The sequence below is a fragment of the Gymnoscopelus braueri genome (assembly GCF_963280865.1).
Source record: "Gymnoscopelus braueri genome assembly, chromosome: 10".
NCBI classification, from domain to species: Eukaryota; Metazoa; Chordata; class Actinopteri; order Myctophiformes; family Myctophidae; genus Gymnoscopelus; species Gymnoscopelus braueri.
In genome coordinates this window covers 37,227,082-37,242,081 of record NC_137611.1, presented here as the reverse complement: position 1 = coordinate 37,242,081, position 15,000 = coordinate 37,227,082, and the positions used below count along the sequence as shown (strand labels likewise).

The 15,000-nt window shown below is 41.1% G+C and overlaps 1 protein-coding gene across 1 annotated transcript in view; it reads right to left on the bottom strand.

Annotated features, from left to right (window-relative positions):
* Positions 1–2,889: 2,889 nt before the first annotated feature.
* The window catches only part of sppl2 (signal peptide peptidase-like 2), a 237,084-nt gene continuing 224,973 nt past the window's right edge, over positions 2,890–15,000 (bottom strand). Inside the window, exon 16 of the transcript XR_013933890.1 lies at positions 2,890–2,901. The gene's annotated coding sequence lies outside the window, so the exon portion shown is untranslated. The remainder of the gene's footprint in view (positions 2,902–15,000) is intronic.

The following is a 15,000-nucleotide window of genomic DNA, read 5'->3' as shown; positions in this document are numbered from 1 at the left end:
ACACACATATATATATATATATATATATATATATATATATATATATTATATATATATATATATCCCAAGTGGAGCTTACTATGAAACCGTGCTCGGGTTGTGTGTGAGGCTCTGCGTCTCTGTCGCTCTGTGTGTGCACGTGCACTGCCTGTGTGCAGCCGCGCCCCCATGTGACTCACGCTCTCATTGGCTGCTGACACATCTCAGAGTGGAGCTACCAACCCGATCGCCCCCCAAACACGGTGAAATAGCACGGATTGACAAACGGCAATTCCGTGCATAGATGACTAGGAACTCCGTAACTCCGTGCATAGGAGAACCATATCCCCCCCATTAACTTCAATACGAGGCGGAGGCAGTCACGTGACTTTCTCTCTACGCTCTCCCCATCACGGTGAAACAACGCGGATTACAAGTCCGTAAATACACAACAAAACAATTTAAAAAAGACCAAAAAAGATATATAGGGCTGCGTTCGCTTCCCGCGTTCGCGCGTCTTACTTGTGTTCTGTATATAATATATTACTATACATTGACATTCTAATATATTAGATGTTTGACCTGCACGCCAGTATCTGTACTAAACCACATAGATTAATTATAGTAGCTGCGTAAGCATGTACTGAAGATATGCCTGTGCAGGTTAAACCCACAATATATTACAACTGTTTGTGTGTCTGAGAGACAGAGACAGAGACAGAGACAGAGACAGAGACAGAGAGCAGTGTTTGTACGGTATGTCCATATACAGAATTGCATGCAGTGTGTGTGGCAAAAGCATGCTTATTTGTGTATGTGTGTCTGGAGGTCTGTAGCCTACTGTGCTGTTGTTGCATCATACTGTATTGTGTCCGTCTGCAAGGCCTCCCGCTTCAATGCGCTGCTGGAGGCCATCGGTGAGTTGGACAATGGCAGCGAATGAGAGCAGCTCAACCACAGTCCTATATTTTATACTTTGGCTATTCAAAAATAGTCAATCTATTTATTCAAAATGTTCCACTATAATGACAAGCCTAAAATAGGAATGCCAGGGTTAATGTGGTTAATTTAGCTCAGAGAGCTATACTGTATTTGCACTGAGTTATATGGATTATCACCTTGAGAATTTCACAGTGCAGGATCGAGGATGACCTCATAAGCACACAGAGTATGTACTGTATACCGGTACTTTAATTGACTTTAATATAAGATCTCAACATGGTGTTTGTTTACACTGTTTGTCCTACTTACGGCTCATTACGTGCTTAAGCCCGGGCCCAGATAATTATTAGACCATATAGCCTAATAATGGCCTTAGAATCGACCTAAACAGAATCACAGACTATAATACACCACATATCACCACGGTGCTCTGTGGTGCAGCATCGTCACACACAGGTTCAGTTGTATTGTTCACAGATTGTTCAGCAGAGCAACACTTTTAGTCACAAATGATCCGAGAGCCATACTGTTTGGAAGCATGGGCACGTACTTGTGCATCATATTTATAAATATCGCAGAGCAGGTTCACATGGTTTTTGTTATTTGCGGTGGCATTTACAGTGGCATGTGACAAGATGTTCTCAAGCCATTTGAAACGGCTCCATCGTGTACTCTATAATTATAACTGTACATAATGGAGCTGGATATAAGAGCAATAGAAAGAAGAAAATAAACTCAAGTGTGCATCAACAACCCTTAGTACCCCAGTACATCATCACACTCTCAAATTACTCTCTATAGTAAATGGTGAGACTTTATCACTGCTATCAATCACAAAACACTAACAGCAAGTTAAAATTCTGTTAAACATTTGAATTGAGAATGTAAAACTGAGAAGTAAAGAATGTCAGTGTTTTCCAATTCCCACCAAAAGTTATACATTACTTTATACTCTTGGAAACAAGAAAAATCTACCTGCGAAAATGTTTTAATCATGCAGTCTCTTCTTTTTCTCTATCACTTTTCCAAAGTAGTGTGTTGCGTTAGTCTCAGACCTATTTTATTGCCGACTACATCACACCTAATACCCAACGGGGTCATTGCTAATTCCAGAGCCTAGTACTTCGGAGCGTGTACTGTATTGACTGTAGGCCTATTTAGGAATACAATGGATGTTTTGTTCCAAAGAGGATTTTTAAACAATTCTCACTTTCAGGCCAAGGAACATCACTGCATCATGACCAAATTGTTCCAAACATGCTGCTTCAATAAAATCACAAGTTCGAAGGCTTTCTTATGCTGTACATTAAAGACTATTTTTAGGTTGCAAATGCCACACTATTAAAATATGTGTGTGTGAGAGCACAATCTGCTCTCACAAAATAGCACTTGCTGTAACGAGAAAATTACTGTATAAAGCTTGTTTAAATGCATCCTTTGAAGTGTTCTGAGGAACCCATGTTTTAGTTAAGAAAGCCCATCCTCCTCAGTGCCTACGGCTTGGCCAGGCGCTCCAACAAACACAATTGGCCGTGTTCACGGGTGGGAAGCCAGCAATGGAGGGAGTTCTGTAGCTGCACTACATTACATTACATTACATTACAGTCATTTAGCAGACGCTTTTATCCAAAGCGACTTACAATAAGTGTATTCAACATAGGTAGGGAACGAAAACTACTAATCACCAGAAGTCTTTAGTGCATTATCTGCAAAAACAAGCAACCAAGAGTATACCTAGCGCTAAGGTAAAAGTGCAATATATCAGCTACCTATTTCCTTAAACAGATGAGACAAAATAGCTAAATCAAATGAGCATGAGCTAAAACAAATAAGTGAATCGACTAAACAAGATCCAATAAACAATCCAATAATCCAATAAACAATACAGCAATAGAAAACAAGCGTTCGTAAAACTAGTTAACAACAAGTAGGTCAGGCAGAGAGGAAGGGTAGTGTTTCCTGAAGAGGTGAGTTTTCAGCCTGCGGCGAAATATGGGCAGTGACTCTGCTGTCCTAACATCAGTGGGAAGTTCATTCCACCACTGTGGGGCCAGAACAGAAAAGAGTCGTGACCGTGTGGATCGGCCAGAAGGACCCTTGAGTGACGAGGCAATCAGTCGCCCCGAGGTGGCAGACCGAAGTGGTCGGGCAGGGGTGTAGGCATCGACCATAGCCCGGAGGTAGGAAGGAGCTGTTCCTTTCACTGCCCTATAGGCTAGCACCAGGGTTTTGAACTGGATGCGAGCCGCTACGGGGAGCCAGTGTAGAGAGCGGAGAAGGATGGTTGTGTGGGAGAACTTGGGGCGGTTGAACACCAGACGAGCCGCAGCTTTCTGAACAAGCTCCAGGGGTTTGATGGCAGATGCCGGAGCACCAGCAAGGAGGGAGTTGCAGTAGTCCAGGCGGGAGATGACGAGAGCCTGGATGAGCACCTGGGCTGCCTTCTCCGTGAGGAAGGGGCGAATCCTCCTGATGTTGTAGAGCAGGAATCTGCAGGACCTCGTCACTGATGCGATGTTTGCCGAGAACGTCAGTTGATCGTCCAGGGTCACACCCAGATTCTTTGCAGTCCGAGTTGAGGTCACCACAGCATTATCAATGGTGATGGCCATGTCTCGGTGCGGACAGCCCTTCCCCGGGAGGAACATCAGCTCATCTGCACTACTAGCGACTCATACAGGTTGGCCTGTTCAGCAGGGAGCGGAACTGGGAGGGATAGTGTGTTCCTCTGCACGTTGCGAAACTTGTGTATGTCAGGTGAAAAGAAGTGCCTGGTGACTCCATGTGTATCGGAGGAGACACGGTTTTCTACAATAGGGGTTGGCAGCGACAGGGACTATACACACTTAATTGCCACAGTGAATTTGCACACATATAGAGGTGTGACATCATCCACGCAAGAGCCTATGCCAGCTGTGAAAATCTCTTGGCTCTTAGTCCACATGAAAATGGAAAAGAGCACTATTAGATGACATAACGTCAGGTCATAGCGAACGTTGACTTGACAAGCTGAGCTCCGAGTACTCGCAGGAAGCCCAGAATGGTTGACTAGGAAAATAGGTGTGAAATTATTCATTCTCCCCTCTTGGTCTGAGATTGCACTCACAGTGGAAGACGGGAAGATTGGTAGCATTAAGGGGAGACTTGATTTATCAGCTCTAGACTGCGGCAGATCACACTGAATGGAAGGCTCTGAGGATGCAAGATAATATGACAACTAAAATAGGCAGTTATAATGGCTTGCTGTCTTACTTTTTCTTCTTCAGGGAATGGGGAATCATGCAGCAAGGCACAAGTGAACACATTGTTCTGGGACAGCATTGCCTGCCCAGCAGTCCTCCTCTCCCAGACCAGGACTATGACAGGAACTGTAAAAGCTCTTTTCACTATGAGCTGACCTGCAGCTGTACCAAACAATGAGCTAATTGAACCAATTCTAATTGGCAATTAGAATTTTGGCTCAGCAGTGTTAAAAGCATATATATGAAACATGGAATTAACAGTCAATCTTCTATCCAGACGGAGAAAGAAAATAGTTACAAAATGAGAAATACATTTGAAAACATTTGAAAAGACTGAGCCCTCTCTTCTCTGATGTAGTTTTCTCACTAGTTTGTGAATTGGCCTGGATAGAGCATCCGTAGCGCAAAATAATATGATGTTCGTTTTTTAAATATATACGACAGAGCCCTCTCCTCTCGTAATAAAATAATAATGCATTTTGAAAAATGTAAACAAAACTTCAGCAGCGTCGGTCATATTTCAGCAGCAGTGCCACTGCCGAAAGCATATAGGGGACACACTGATATGTGAAGGTGAACTACAGCTGCACATGCCAGGAGTTTTACACCTCTGTAGCCTACTAAAATAGAGTGTCCTGCTATAGACGCCCATTCCAACAAGAAATACAAGTTCAAGCACTTTGTCAAGTAGCCCAAGAACACAGTTAAGATTAGCTATTTCACTACCTTTGCCTACAAACTTTTCATATTTTCAAGATATTTATTTCTCATATATAACATTTTTGGGTCAAAACCCTTCATTTTTGCTACGTTGGATGTTACGTCCTGAAAGTCTCTAGAATCTAGATTCAAGAGGCATCCAGTTGTTTTTTCCAAACTGATCATGTATGCCTACAGTATACTGTACATTAACAGGCAGTGTACATGACGTCTTGTCCAATAACTCAGATTTGTTCATTATTTCATGAAGTTGACTTATAAATATTGCAAAACTCTGTGGAAATAAATATCAAGAAGATAACCACATTCTTATTTTATTATTTTGTTCTAGCTTGATTCCAACCAGCCATGGGGGCAGATGGAAACACCTGTTCTGCAGTAACACCCTGTGCTTTGAGTTGAATTCTGAGTTTGATTCCCATCGGAACGGGCAAATGTGTTTCTTTACCCTTTAACCACTAGCATTGGCTGAATCATTAATTCGGCAACATTCAATTCACCTTGGTAGTGTGGTGTTGAAAGAATACAAATGAAGAATGAGAATGTAAGTTATACTTTGCAGTTAAAATGTATATCCTCAGCCTGGACCGCTGGCGTAGCGGTCCAGGCACCTAGGCTCAATGTAACCTGACAGTGCCGATCCCGGCGTCCTTTTCTGCATGTCACTCCCCTTCTCTCTCCCCATTTCCTGTCAACCTACTGTCCTGTCAAATAAAGGCATAAAAGCCAAAAAATAAATCTATAAAGAGTTTGAGAGATAAATAGAAAAAGACGAATGGCACAGCAGTTAAACATGCACTACGGCGAGAAATCATAGCTGTATCCATCTACTGACCATTGTGCATGATTCTAGTGCTGTATATCTCTTGTGACAGGGGTCACAGTTCAAAAATAATACAGGATCTGGCTTCTTACTGTCTCGTCAGTTTCAAATGATACTGACTAATGACAATGAGTAAGATTTACATATATTTTCTTCCTATTTAAAGTGCTCTGCTGTGAAGTTCTCATGTGAACGCAAGCACAGTTGTGATTCAAATGCAATGAATTTCTTCTTTATCCAAATGAACCCTAGTATCCCTATTCTGGGGTGAATGTTTGGTGGAAATATTGCTCATAACACAGCATGTTGTGACACATTATTTTCTGTAAAGATATTTTGTGTAGAGGGAAAAAAGGAGGGGGCCTAGTGTAGACCCCTGGGGGACTCCGGTTAAATAAGTATATTGGGGTTAAGTGGTTTTGAGCACATCACTTGGTCCACAACTGTTCCGAGGGGAGAGGAAGTGCCAAATGCTATTAAACATTACAAAAAGAGCCTTACCTGGCCTTATCAGAACTATAGGCTTTTAATGCTCACTTGCGGTGTTGAGTGCCTTTTTATGCTGAGCAAACAGCCATTTAAAAGAGATGGGCAGCTATGCATGACCTTAGTTGCACTTCGTCGAGGAACTGCTTGAGCATGGGACCGTGGTTTAACACTGTGCTGACACAACATCTGCAAGCCTTGGCTCCAACCATACAACCTCTCTCTTATTTTCCAAAGTGCCAGTGTTTTATTTAGTACTGACGCTGCTGACGTAGTGTAGCACTGACTGCGTGTATACTGTGTCTTCAATCTGTGTCAATCTTCAATCTCACAGTTTCTTTGTAAGGCTCGGGTTTCAAAGTTTGTTGATGATCTGGGTCAGCTCGTGGAGATACTGTGGGTATATCGCGCAATTTGCAGCATCTAGCAGCCTGTGTGTGTGTGTGTGTGTGTGTGTGTGTGTGTGTGTGTGTGTGTGTGTGTGTGTGTGTGTGTGTGTGTGTGTGTGTGTGTGTGTGTGTGTGTGTGTGTGTGTGTGTGTGTGTGTGTGTGTGTGTGTGTGTGTGTGTGTGTGTGTGCATGCTCTGTGTGGTTACACAGTCAGACCCGGAGTGTTAATTTAGCTCTGACTGGAACCCATAAACCGTAGGAAGAGAGAAAAGTACAAAACAAACATCTCCCCTCTGTACTTTCAACAATAAACAAAAGACTAGGGAATTCACATGAAAAGCAGAATGGTCTATTTTCTCTTTGTTGAAAGAATCCTAAAAAGGAACGCTGATTCCACTGACACAGAGTTTTTATTATCGGGAGTAGATAAGAGGAATTACATTTTCTCCCACTCTGTTGCTATAGACATTTCTATTGCTAGTCGTCATCCATCCAGTGTCATTCACCAGCATTCTGTTCCTAAAAGATTATTTTAGGCCAGGAACATCTTGCTTATCTGCTCAAGGCCAATGAATTATTTAGATAAAAGCAGCTATTGGTTAAAGCAGCTGTGCTCTGCTACAGTATGTATGAACAATAGCTGAAGATTCTGAATCTTCTCTGATAAACAGATTATGACTCAGAGCTATTGGTCACAGTAAAATCCACAGGTTCATTTTACACTGTTGAACTGATCCATTAACGCTGATAATTCTGAAGAATAAAGTGTCCTGTTGTGGTACCACATTTGCAGCCTTTGAGTATGTTGTCAGCTGTTGACAACTTACTTTATTAGTGCAAGAATGGGTAAGCACCTCTTTTTAATCTATCAGGTGATTTGTTGTGTTTGTTTTATTATTAAATTATTGACAAATTCTATGCATGCATTATTCTAATTAACAGCCAATATAATAAGATTTGAAAGCATTGGTGGTTTTCAATGTCTAGCACTATAGTATAGGTCATTACACCAGCCTTGGAAAACAGTAGTGCATTTTAACTACTTTCACTCTGGCATCCCTATTTTGGTTATATCATTATAGGCAAACATTTTCTGAAATGTTCTAACATTTTCTAAAGCGACTCATCATGAGCTTATAGATTTATTTTCGAAAATACTGAATAGGGCTTAAGTGGTTAATGTCTCATCTGAACATTATATCTTCTTAAAATTTGTACAAATGAAGACAGCACTATAACATACATTGCCATGTTGTCTGTATCCTGAGTTGTCATGATGAAGTACTGTATAAATCAAGCTTAAAGGCAGCATCTTCACATTTTCATTCCAAAATTGTATGCATTTTCTGATAATCCTATTTAGTTAGATTACAGCATTCTCAAAGATTGAGTGTCGACCTATAGCAAATAAGATGTTTTTTTCCACCTTAATAACCTGCCTGGTTAAATAAAGATTAAATAAACACTCCTTGTGGGTCGTGAGGAACCTGAGGGCAAATGTCTCCTCTCTCTATACAAAATAATAACAAAATAAATATACTTTGTATAATTGCAGGTTTTCACATTATGTCAGGTGGTGGACTTTTACAGTAACCTTCCAGTGTCCTTGGATTGTGAATAGACTTTTCATTAACCTCTGAAGAAAATATAGCCTCACTACACATCCCTCAAAATAAAGCAAGAATATCTACGGTATGTCTCTCTTTTTCTCTATGTATACATGTGAGATAAACAGCTATTTATTTGTATTATATTATACTTTTTTACAATTGGTTTCTTTTTTATGAAACAGTTTGGAATAAAAGCTCCCTTTTCAACAGTCCCGATGCACTAGAACAGATTTCACATTTGTACCACAGAAGCCATGAGGGTGATATACCCGACAGCTTGGAATGCACCAGTGACTCCCACAAACCACTAAGCTGGTCAAGGGTCACTGACTCATTTTCACAGTTGCTGTTTTGCTGTTCTGAAGGCAACTGGATATCTATTCTACTGATCCCACTGGGAGAGCTGGACTTCAACTAGCTGAATGTGACGGTGTTGTGTCCCCATCTAACTTTTATGGTCGACAAGACATGTTAGGAGGGAATGTTCTCATTGTGACCACTGGGTGATGCTAAAGAACCTAACCTAACTCAGTGACACTTCTGTGTGTTAATTAGAAAGTCATTTTGACAATAACTTTACATAAATGAATTAATGAAATAACTAGAAGTTGTAGCCCATAAAACTGATTATTTCAACTGTATGCAGCTGTTTTTGTTCCGTGACTACTCTCAATCCCACCTATATATCGTCAGTGTCCAGCCGGGACCAGCTAACTCCTTTTTCAGTTTTTTTTTTTTTTTCATAAATCAACGCTATTGAACCTCCTCTACATCTGTGTAATTTTTTTTAAAATAATAACATATGAAAAGTATTAAAAAGCGCCTCTGACGAAAACTCCTAACTCCATTGGACCCTCAAACTGTCCGTCAAAAACAAACAACTCCCCCCTCCTCTCAGGCTCTCGAGAAGCTCTGCTCTGTATGAGGCAGACAGGGAGAAGATTTTTCAATGCTTTTGGGAGAACATAAACTGGGAAGAGAAGAGAATGTATGTGCAAGGTTTGATAGATGTCACCCCAGTAAAGAGAAGGGTGTCTTCACAAAGGTCATCTGCTCGTGTTTTCTTTTTAAATGTTAATGGACAGAGAATGAGTGTGTGCAGGAGTTTGTTTCAAACATCTCCAAGAGCTCAAGGAGATCATGCCAAAAGACTTTCACAGCTTTTATGACAATCTAAAGCACTAAGAAACACCCACCACACACACGCAACACACAACACACAACAGTGTGATAATAAAATGTTGATAGGTATATGATAGGTAAATTCAACTGTGGTTGTTATTGTTAGTGCAGTAGGCTACAGATTTGATAGGCTAAAGATTCTATTTTTCATGAACGTATTTTGTATTTATATGCCATTTTTTTATTGTTGGTGTGCCATGATCGCTTTTGTTAAATACATGATTGAGTATTGAGGCAGAATTGTTTGTTGCACTCAACTGTAGAAGAACAACAGTGGTAACAGTTAGATCCATGGTTGTTTACAATGCATGTTAAAATAAAAGTTGTTTAAGTACAGAATTCAGCTTGATCTATAGTATATGAGGATGGCGCTCACCATAAATAGCTGATCTCCAAGCTCACAATGCGTTGTGATGTGTTGTGAGCTTTGAGATCCATTGCCAGCTGTTCTTATCAATGATGGACAAAACCTCCTAACTCCACTTGCACTGGATTTGGGTAAAGTGGTGATAATATAATGACACATGCAAGTATCTGATAATATATAAAGTCACAATACCAAGTTTGATGAGGCAGTATTGCTTTGTTTTAAAAATATAAGGTTTTCTTCATTTTCTGAAAAATTGATATTTTGTTTTTCATTTCCTGAACAATTACCATTTTGGATTTAGCTGGTTCCGGCCGAACAGCAGAGATATTATATATTCTAATAAAACCTTTTTTTTGTTTGTTTTTTTGTTCCACTGTAATTGTTTCTTCTATTTATTTATTTTCACCACACTCTGTTGTTCATTATGTGTATTGCTGAATTTCTTTATTCAATAGTTTTAGTTTGCTAAAAAGCTCTAAAGTAACTAGCATTATCTGTCAGTGAGGCTTTAGACATTTTTATTTTCAGTCATTTCACTATTAAGGCGAAGAAATCAGTTTTATCATTTGGGGTTTATGAGTGAGATTATATGCAGAATAAATACATTGATTTCATTTAGCATTATCATAATGATCAAACAGCAGCTGTATGACTTACTGTGAAAATGTTTCACCTGAAGAACATTTTATTGATCCCTGTGAGGATATTTGTCCTCTACAGATTTGACCCATATACTAACTATTGCAGCCACTGAGCAGCTGCAGCTCTAAGGCCAGTGCCTTTTGTCAAGGATACTGAAAGGATTATGTCCTTAATAGTTTTCCTTTGCATGATGTCCAAAACTCTGCCATTATGTATTTTCACTCAGGTCACCTCACTCCAGTGTTGATTTTGACAGCAAATTTTGATTTAGTTTTAGTCAATAGTCTTTTGAATAAAGTCATATTTTTAAATGGCTGATTTTACACTTGGTTGCATGCTGAAAATAGCCGATCTACAAGCTCACAACGCGTCGCAGCGCGACTCGTTGTGAGCTTGTAGATCTGCTATTTTCATGAGAGCAACACTCGAGTGCAACATAAAATTACATGTCTGGATCTCTTCTCCACTAGTCCCTCCCTACCTAACATTTTAGTCTAGTTTTTATTTGTTGTCTTAGTTTTAGTTATCATAGCTTTTTAGTTTTTCGTTTTTTGCTTTAGTTTTCTTTTATTTTTCGTCAGTGAAAAAAGGTATTCGACGAACATTTTTCGTCATAGTTTTAGTCAACGAAATCTTTTGCCATGCCTCACTCCCACCCTTGTAATCACCAAAAGATAAGATATAAAATACGATAAGATAAGAGATAAGCTCTCAACGCAACGCCTTGTGAGCTTTTAGATTGTCTATTTACAATGTGCGACAAAGGTTCTCATATGGAGTTCAAGCCTGGCTGTGGAGCCTGATGGCTACTGGCACTAAGGACTGTCCAGGGCACTTTGTGGTGTGCCGAGGAGGGATGAGTCTGTGGATGAACGTGCTCCTCATCTTCACTAGCTCATTACTGAGGGGATGGGATCATGGGAGGGGTTTCTTCAGGATAGTGTCCTGCCTCCTCATCCTCCTCCCCTCTGCACACACCTCCAGACTGTCCACTTCAACTCCAGCTGCAGAGCTAGCCTTCCTCACCAGCTTGTTCAGTTCGTTAACATGCCTTTGATGTTACCCCCCTCCACGTATCAAGGCAAAGAAGATGACACTGGCTACTACAGACTGGTGGATCATATTCAGCAGCCTGTTGCACATGTTAAAGACCAAAGACTTATCCTCCTATGCGGTCCTATGCACCATCAGATCAGCTGACACAAGCCACTAAACAGATGACTTATAATACCAGGAGCTCATTCATGCTCCCTGGAACTATTTTCAGTGACCCCATGACCTATCCTCTAGCACCACCCTCAGGCCAAAATATAAATGTATACAATTACGAGTTGGGTATTATGCAGCACAGAGTCTAGGGGGCTGCTTGTTGAGTTTTTTGGAGAGGGGGCGGGTGATTTTTATTTAAATGAGTGAGTGACTGTGAAGTCACAATAAAGATGGAGAGGAAAGTGATGCCATCAAGTAGGGGTGGCATGCTACACAGACCATTAGGCCAGGAATTCAAAGAGTGCCATGGTGCTTTTGATTCAGATGTTAGACTGTTGCTGTTTTGTAATATTGTTCTCCTTCTGCAGCAGACTAAAAGCCTTGAGCTACACATATTGCTATCGTTATTAGTTTATTTGTTCTCGTTGTTGTCGTCATTATTATGAAACCACGCTGCACTAATCAAATAATAGGTTTTAAGTACCTCAGGCACTTCAAATGGCTCAGGGCGATCAGGCCTTCATGCGTAGAAGCCTCCCTTTAGACTGTTCCAGCCGTAGCCACAGATAATGGAGAGCAAGGTCTTCTGGAGCCAGCTAGCCCATTAGCCCAGGCTAATGCATCCAACACACCCCACCGTGCAGTGCCCATCACTCTAGACAGGATCCAGTTTCACACTGGAGCTATAGAAGACCATCTCTTCTTGCCGAGTGCGACTCATGGTCTGAAACGATGACCCTAAGAAACTGGACAAATCAAATCCTCAAACAACATGAGATTTGATGGGTTTTTCATCACTATAGGGGATATAAGTGTTTATGATTGTGGTTCAAAAGACTATAAATACTGTAGTGTAAAACATGTAAGAAAAGGCAAAAGAAATCGGTATTTGTCAAAGGTTGTGTGACCAGGAAGCACTTGTGTTGTTGATGTTATAAAAAAACAACAACCACACATAGCAGCTGTGTATTACAAATGTATAACCCCATATCACGTTTCTGTTTCGCCTCAAAATGTAAAGTGGCTATTGGCTCTATCCAAGGGTGAAATTGTTTTTGACCATGCCCGTGATCTTGGGTTTCACAGCTCTGCCTTGCTAAATGGACCGGGTGCATTAGGGTCGAGAGAGGAGCATGCAGCAGAGTGCTCTTAAAAGGCAAAGGGAAAACGCACGAGACAGCCTCCCTTTTGTCAGCTCGCTGCCCTGGTATAGAGGGACAGTGACACGTACCAGCCATGTATGGAAGTGTTGGAGATCTGGTTACGACCGAAAATCAAAACAACCGCCCTGACTGAGAGAAGGGGAGAACAGATTTGGAGGGCGCAGTGACTGACATGAAGGCACTCGTCAGATGTAGGGAGCAAGCCTTGTCATGTTAAATCTAAACCTACCTAATAGTGTTTTACAAATAGTATTTGACAAACATTTAGAATCTATTGGAGAATCAGATAGGTGGGGGGGGGGGCTTGGTTTTCTATGCAGCACAACTACCCAAGGGTAGTTACACATACAGAGATCAAAAAGTCAACTTTTCACACTTTTCGCTCTGATGCTGCAAACCCCACCCACCCGGTGCTGCTCGCAGGTTAAAACAAACAGGGTTATTTTCTAGAGACGATTTGATGCAGGACTGATTACTACAATGATGGATACTCCTGAAAACTTGCATCGCTCTTAGCCTACCAACGCAACCCCCCACCTCCCCCTCCCCCTCACGCACACACACAAGTCCACATTTTCTCTAACTTCTTGCTGTGGTGGAGGAGTGAGTCATCTTAACCGAAGCAAAGATGTCAAGAGTGTGTACCACCAGCAGGGTGTGTAACTTCCACACCTGTCTCATCATCCTTACCCCCCTTCCCCTCCACTTCTTCCCTCAACTCTCCCCTCCCCTTTGTAGCTTCCTTTTTCTTTCTTTCACACTATACTCTCGCTCTCTCACCCACGGCTCACACCGAACAGCTTGAGGAGCAGGGAACGCCGTAATGCAAACACATGCAAACAGCACACAGAGGAGGCACGTGTGAAGTTTCCAGCAATGTGTGTGTTGAGCAGTTCTCTACGCATGACATCGCCCACTGTCCCTTCCCTACGTGCTGGTGAGTTGTTTCTTTTCGTACACATATGTTCTGATCCGCGTCTTTCGTGGGAACGTTTATGACTAAGGTCCGAGGGGTGCCGTAGAATTCCTAATTCTGAAGCATGTTAGTGAGTCATATTGCCTACAAGAACTTCTGTTATTGAAGGGGTTGCAATCAACGGGGCATAATAAGCTGCATACAAAACAATGAAATCAGTGGTTTGTAATAATGCACATTAATATCGTTGACCTATAATACCAAATGTGTGCGTGTGCGTCTCTTTTACAGTAAGATACTGGATACTAATAGGAGCTGTTTCTGGAATTCTCTACAGTATATCTCACACAACGCTGAGATGTCGAGTTACTCATTACTTATGATTCTATTCTATTATGATTTACACTAATATGTTTTTTCTTCTATCTGTAGCTGAATGCTGACCAGATACACCTGCATAAAGGTCAAATACAGTGTACAGTGATGGTAGTACCTTTTAGGTACTGTAGTGCTAACATAGTACACTGTGTATGTTATAATAACAGGCTGTAGGTGCTGATGTGTTCAGGTGAGGACCTGGTGTCTTTGTCCTGTTGTTTATTCAATCCCAGGATGGATCTTCATGCTTCTTCTCCACCAGAGACGAGGCAGCGGGCTGACAAAGGGAGAAGCAGCTGCCTTTTCTTCTCCTGGAGGACGGTAAAAATGACATAATGACAGCCAGTCTCAGGTGACTACACTCAGACATTGATACCCTTGAAATGATCCAGCTCCTGGCTCGTGTTTACAAAGTTTTTGCCACTGAAATCGCTGTGAAATTCAACTCATTTTCGAGACAGTAGCTATTTTGAAATCTTTTCTGAATTTTATTTGGGGAGAGACAACAAGAGCGAAGTGATGAAATTACAATTTAGGCATTTAGCATACACTCTTACCCAGAGCGACTTATAAGTGCAAGACCGTAATAAATGGCATGAACCCTATAGTAAACGAATCAGTGCAAAGAAAGCAATTTAGTGCTTCAAAGAAAGTAGAAAGAAATTAATAACCTAATGCGTAAAACAACAAAATACAGCGAGCCTTATCTCTGTGTCTCCATGTCTAACCCACTGCCCTTGTCAGTTCAGTCAGATTTTACCTAATGACTTCAAACACAAAATAAATCATTAAGTATACAACATTTGATTGACTAAAATACACCAATGTAAACTTTCCTGTGGACAGTCAAATCAAAGTTGGCATACATTTGTGTGTGTATCTCTACTGCATGAGTGTGCCTGTGCATATATATTATATGTGTGTGTGTGTGTGTGTGTGTGTGTGTGT